A 6534-nucleotide genomic window follows, 5' to 3' on the forward strand; every position below is an offset into this window, starting at 1 on the left:
AAAAGTTTCCTTGTATTCCCTTCACCCGCATTGATGCTATTCGCGTAGTAGATATTCTTAGCTGTATTCAGCATGTTTTTATAGTGGAGAACATGTTCAGTGTACATTTGTTTGTGAACTGTAAGTCCTGTCTTGTTGCTTAGCCTCTCAAGACGTCGCCCTTTAGCCTTGAGCTGACGTAGCTCAGGTGTGTACCATGGAGCAGTATGGGCAAAATAAACAGTTTTTATAGGGGCTAGCGCATCAAGTGCTGTAGATAAGCGGCCTACTAAGTCTGAGGGCATAGAAATAGCAGGAGGGCTTGGGTATGAGGTAATTAATTCCATGAAATCTTCATTCTTTATATGTCTGATGTTACGGTATGACATTATCCTATTCACTTTTAATTTTCTGAGTGACAAGGTAGCGTTGAACAAGACAACCTTGTGATCAGAAACCGGCAATTCTGACGAGTGAATATTAGATGGAGTAATGCCTGCACAACAAACTAAGTCAAGTGTATGTCCCTTTGAATGAATTATGTCCCATATTGGGTCATCCCAAAACAGTCCAGAGTTTGTAGATTTGTAGACAGTCCTTTGTAGATGATTTTTCAGTGTGGTCGAAGTGGATATTAAAATCCCCCATCAGAATGATGTGAGGAGACATTTCATTAATTGTTGTTAAAATAGTTGAAAGTTCATGGTTAAAATACTTTGACGGCTTAGGTGGCCTATACAGCACGCCAATAACAGTGGGCGTGTGATTATTATTTCCTGAACATGCTCACGCCATCAGGACACACATTTTTGATGCGCAACATCATTCACCATTATAACACGGCACGGCCTCCACCTGTAAAACCATTCCTGTTTTGGGGGTTGTCTTACTGTTGCCCATCTAGTGCACCTGCTGTTAATTTCATTAACACTAAAGCAGCTGAATCTGATTACCAACCCCCTCTGTTACTTAACTGACCAGATCAATATCCCAGGAGTTTAACTGACTTGATGCTATTCTCTGATTAACAAGTGTTCCCTTTATTTTTTTGAGCAGTGTATAAACCGCTGCGTGCTGAACCGCGGCGTGTGTACAGACTGAGTACTCTATAATGGATAAGTTGGCATTGCTTTATTTCGTTTTCAAATACATTTAAGAGAAAAGACTTGTCAAGAAGCTTATTTTATTAAAAAATTAATTTATATATCTTGGTTCATCTTTGTTTTTATTGTTCTGGCAACAAGTTTGTTTTTGGACATTTGTTTTCTTTTTAAATTGCTGTTTGTCATTTGATTGACTGTTTAAAACACAATAGATATCATCAATGTGCTTTTTGGATAAAACTGGTGTATTTTGGCCATGATCAATCCATTGTCACTTTAATTCAGCGTAAGCGGCGCAGCAAAAATAGACTCGGTGCCGAAACCCCCAGTGCACTGCTGTTCACGCGATGCTCCTGCTGGACGCTCACGCGCTGCTCCTGCTCCCGGTGTGAATGCACTCATTGGTTAATATGGACGCCGGAAAAAATATGCGCTGTTCACGTGCCGCTGATGCTTGCGGTGTGACCCCTCATTTACACTGCACACGTCTGCGGCGCATTACGGCTGCAACAAGGTTTTATTCCGTCCTCCACGCGGTGCCAACTCACACCGAGAGCATATCAGAAGCGGAGCGACTGGATGCGTGAGACCACGTGATTTGCCTGTCCGACTTGTTTTTCTGATTTTGGGGTTTGTAGTACAATGGGTAAGTTGGCCAATATACGTGCAATACGTTTGGGAGTCTGAACAGGGTGTTTATTTTGAAATTGACAGGTTTTTTTTTTACTCTTATTTTGTATTTCCGGTGCGTATTTCTTGGACACGCGTCCGTCAAAAATAGACTAGGTGCCTCTATTTAGCGAATCGGCACAGAGCCGCTTCTGGGAAGCTTCTGAAACGCGTTGCGGCCAGTGTAAACACAAGCATTGACTAGAATGGGCGCGATCAGCTCCGGTAGCCGTGTCGCAGCCGTAATGCGCCGCAGACGTGTGCAGTGTAACCCCTCATTTCCACCAACTGCGGAACGTCGTCCTTCAATACCCACCAGGTCCGGATTTGTTGCGGAACGGCTGCGGCCATGACTGACAGCTGAAAGCACGAGGACCCACGAGATCTCGCGAATTCATGTATGATCGCGCGATATAAGTGCTGAATTGCTGCGGAGCTCTCCGGCATCCGGCAAAAATAGAAGCTCTGTGTATCTGCTCCGGAGTGCTGCGGATCGCCGGAGTCGGAACGCAGCCATTCCGCAGTCAGTGAAAATACACACATTGACTTTAATGGAAACCTATTGACTCCGCCGCCGTTCCGGAGCGGATTCGCAGCCGTTCCGCAGTTGGTGGAAATTAGGGGTAAATGAGGGGTGAGGCCGGTGACACACTGGATGCGTGGCGTGAGCGTCTCAGCTGCGTGGCGTGTCCGGTTTTATTTCGGCTCCCATGTTAACAGGTTAGAGCTTGCACACTGCCTGTGTGAAAACACGTGCATTCTAGAAATAGAACTGACGCCTATTTTTCACGCGCAAGCGTGTTGGAAGCGTTTCTAGGCAAAATAGAATAGGAAAAGATGTTTATATGTCATTTTGACACGAATACATATTAATAAATGTTATTTTGATGTTTAAAAGTGTCTAGGGTTTGACATAAATGCAAATATAAATGTAATTTAAAAAAATATTATCGATTTTCAAATATTGCACCTGTCAATACAGAACGAAATATTCTATAATCTGTTTTGCCATCAACACTGCCGACCTTGTCTTAGCTGCTATATATTTATGTTCAACATGAAGTATAGGCCTTCCACAACTCTCTCCCCATATATCAAATATATCACCAATGAGGCTTATATGTCACCTAGCAGCAGCAGCGCCGCGTCAGACAGCTTCTGGTGTGCAAAGACATGGAAAACGCCACACAGCTGACACGCAACAGAAACGCCACGCTCACGCCACGCAGCCAGTGTGTCACCGGCCTGCAACCGGCGTTAGAGACGCCGGCGCGACCACAACATTGTCCAACATCAAATGGCAAACGTAATGCAAGCGGAACAAAACTGCTCGTTATTGTGTGGTTGAAGGACCATTTATCAGTTTGGACCAGTGCAGCGCGAGCCGATCGTGATCATGCGACACCGTTACTACACAGCGCTAATAAGAGATCCAGTAAAGAAAGCATTTGAATTCGCCACAGAAGAAATAACATCGCTGCGAGATCTAACGTTAGTGAGAAACATTCACATTTCTCCGTTATTAACGCATCAAACAGCGCTGACGTGGAAACCAGGAAGAAACTTTGTGACATTAAAGGAGAACTCCGGTTAATTTTAACATTGAGCTCATTTTTTTGTAAATTTGGAGTGCTGTCAGTACAGAGAACAACGACACAAATTGGTGTTGCCTACACTGTGTTATCCTCTTTTTAAAATTTGCACCCTGTTGACTTTAATGGGGCAAGTTTTAAACCTGCTTTTAGCCTCTTAACATCCTTGATGTGTCATTACAAGTGTCCAGCCATGTGAGTGATTCCTTCAGAGTGAACACGGTGAATCTGACTGCAGTAGATGTGCAAGATATGGATAAAAATGATGTTAATTCAGCCAGTGCACGTACCTGTATTTATTTCCTGTTTTCGGTCGAAGTCCACAGTAGTCGATTGTCGAGTCATAGGTAACTAAGCAACATTGGAGAACTCGACAATCGACTACTGTGGACTTTGACCGAAAACAGGAAATAAATACAGGTACGTGCACTGGCCGAATTAACATCATTTTTATCCATATTTTTCACATCTACTGCAGTCAGATTCACCGTGTTCACTCTGAAGGAATCACTCACATGACCTGTGCACTTGTAATGACACATCAAGGATGTTAAGAGGCTAAAATCAGGTTTAAAACTTGCCCCATTTAAGTCAACAGGGTGCAAATTTTAAAAAGAGGATAACACAGCCGACTTGCGCTCGCGAGAGTTTCAGACCCACGTGAAGTCAGCATGACATCAGAGCAAGGCGGACCGCACTCGGACACATTTATAACCAGAATGCATCTCGCGCTGATTACCGGCGATCGGTTCTGCGCAGATTTTGCTCATCAAGCCTATTTTTTTCTTGAGTAACAGGGTTGAGTGAAACATGTAGGACAAAGATAATGCTAATAAAATAGATAAAGCCAGTTAAAGTTATGGCCACTCTACACTTTGAGCTTGTGATGTTTGAAGCTGCAACGGCCATGAAATGACGTCACATTCTGTGACAGCTTTTTACAAACACAAGTTCAACATATAACAAATAATAATAATTCAAAATGTAAAAATAAACAATCCACTCCACTTGAATGCTAAACCAAGGTTTCCGCGGAGTCATAAAAAGTCATAAAACGTCTTAAATTTAATAATTAGAATTTTAGGCCATAAAAAGTCATAAAAATGTCCGGATTTTCCATATAAGGTCATAAATTTCATTTAGCCACGTCTTAAATTGATATGCTCGTTCATTCGTTGGTTCTACCATTGCCTTTTCCCCCTGAAAATGCGCTGGCGGCATAATGTTAAATGCACAGGTTAAATGCGCCAAAAGCCTCATTTGAACCGCGCGCCACACGGACCATTTACCCGCTCGGCTCCAAGTCCAAACGGCAGCGCAGCGCGAGCTCAATAGAACTGATGCGTTTACTCTGACCGGTCTCAGTCACAAGATCCAGTGAGAAGCGCTTGAATTCAGCGAAGAACACACTGTCTCAGTGATTTAAACCAGTTTAAAGATTTAGATGAAACCGCGCTGACCAACAGGAGAAACTCTGCACAACGATACAGTCAGAAGGCTTTTCCGTCTACAATCTCCCATCATTTACCATGGATTTACTGTAACATTAGCCTAGTTATATTAACTGCACCATGTGGGATATACATATTGAATTTTATTATATTATTAGTGCTGATAATGTATTAAAGGACTAATGGAATATTTACAGCATTTAATAATGTATTTAGGCTACTGTTTTTCATACATTTCCTGAAGATACGTGCCATCAAAGTTAGGCAACACAAACCTGTTTCAAGATTTGACCCCTATTAGCACATGCAGAAACTAAGTAATTATTTTCCCAATAAAGAGATTTATTTTGTTAAGGACAAATGACAAATATTTGAATGTTCTACCTCAGATTTGTGAAATGTTCACCTGTTTTAGCAAGTGTTTGTCATGATATTTTCTGACAATAAAGAGTAAAGTTAACGCTCTGGTTTCTACAACTTTCACTTAGAAGCAACAGTCTGCCTTTAAAGTCTGGTGTGTTTAGTAGTTGGCTCAAGCCCGTTGCAAATAATCAGTATCAAGAATATTGCTGTCTATTAATATATTCAAGGCTGTCTTTAGGCATTTAAATAATACATCTTGTTACTTTCAATGAAAGTCAATTAAAAAAAAACTTTTGTAAGGAATTTGAATGAATTTTTCGTAATTCGTGTAGGTCATAAATTTTAATCATAATGGTCATAAAAAGGTCTTAAAAAGTCTTAAATTTGACTGACCAAACCCTGCAGAAACCCTGTAAACGCTTGTGTTATTTCTCACAGGGTTATTCACTTGAGCTTGTGTTTCTGGTGTCCCACTTTCACATGCGCATGAATGGAAGTCAGTGCAAGGAAAAGTCTAGTGTGAACGGCCATTAATAATTAAAATGTTTTAGTCAAATAAATATCATTCTCAAAGATGGTGTCAAAAATGGCAGTATTGTATATTTTAATGTTAATATCATGTTAGATAATTGTGTCATTGATCAAGTAATAGTTCTTGCTAAAGAAACAATGGATTTGTGCCTATAATGTTTTAAAAATAATAATTTATTGAGGTAAATTTACCGCATTCATGGAAAGTTTCAAGGACATATAATTTATAAAAAGGCATCAAATTATCATAATATTTTATAGCAGTTGTCTACTTTCTACTATTACAGCAGGGTTCACTTTCATGTCCTTTCACTTTATATTTCTCTCTTTGAATTATTTTGATGTACTGAAAATTAAATGTAATATTTTTTTTCTTTTTCTTTCAGACCTGATGGAAGTGAAGGAGGAGAGTGAAGAACTGAGTGAAGTGAAGGAGGAGAGTGAAGAACTGAGTGAAGTGAAGGAGGAGAGAGAAGAACTGAGTGAAGTGAAGGAGGAGAGTGAAGAACTGAGTGAAGTGAAGGAGGAGAGTGAAGAACTGAGTGAAGTGAAGGAGGAGAGTGAAGAACTGAGTGAAGTGGAGGAGGAGAGTGAAGAACTGATAGAAGTGAAGGAGGAGAGTGAAGAACTGAGTGAAGTGAAGGAGGAGAGTGAAGAACTGAGTGAAGTGAAGGAGGAGTGTGAAGAACTGAGTGAAGTGAAGGAGGAGAGTGAAGAACTGAGTGAAGTGAAGGAGGAGAGTGAAGAACTGAGTGAAGTGAAGGAGGAGAGAGAAGAACTGAGTGAAGTGAAGGAGGAGAGAGAAGAACTGAGTGAAGTGAAGGAGGAGAGTGAAGAACTGAGTGA

The sequence above is a fragment of the Abramis brama genome, assembly GCF_963993115.1.
Source record: "Abramis brama genome assembly, chromosome: 1".
Taxonomy (NCBI): Eukaryota; Metazoa; Chordata; class Actinopteri; order Cypriniformes; family Leuciscidae; genus Abramis; species Abramis brama.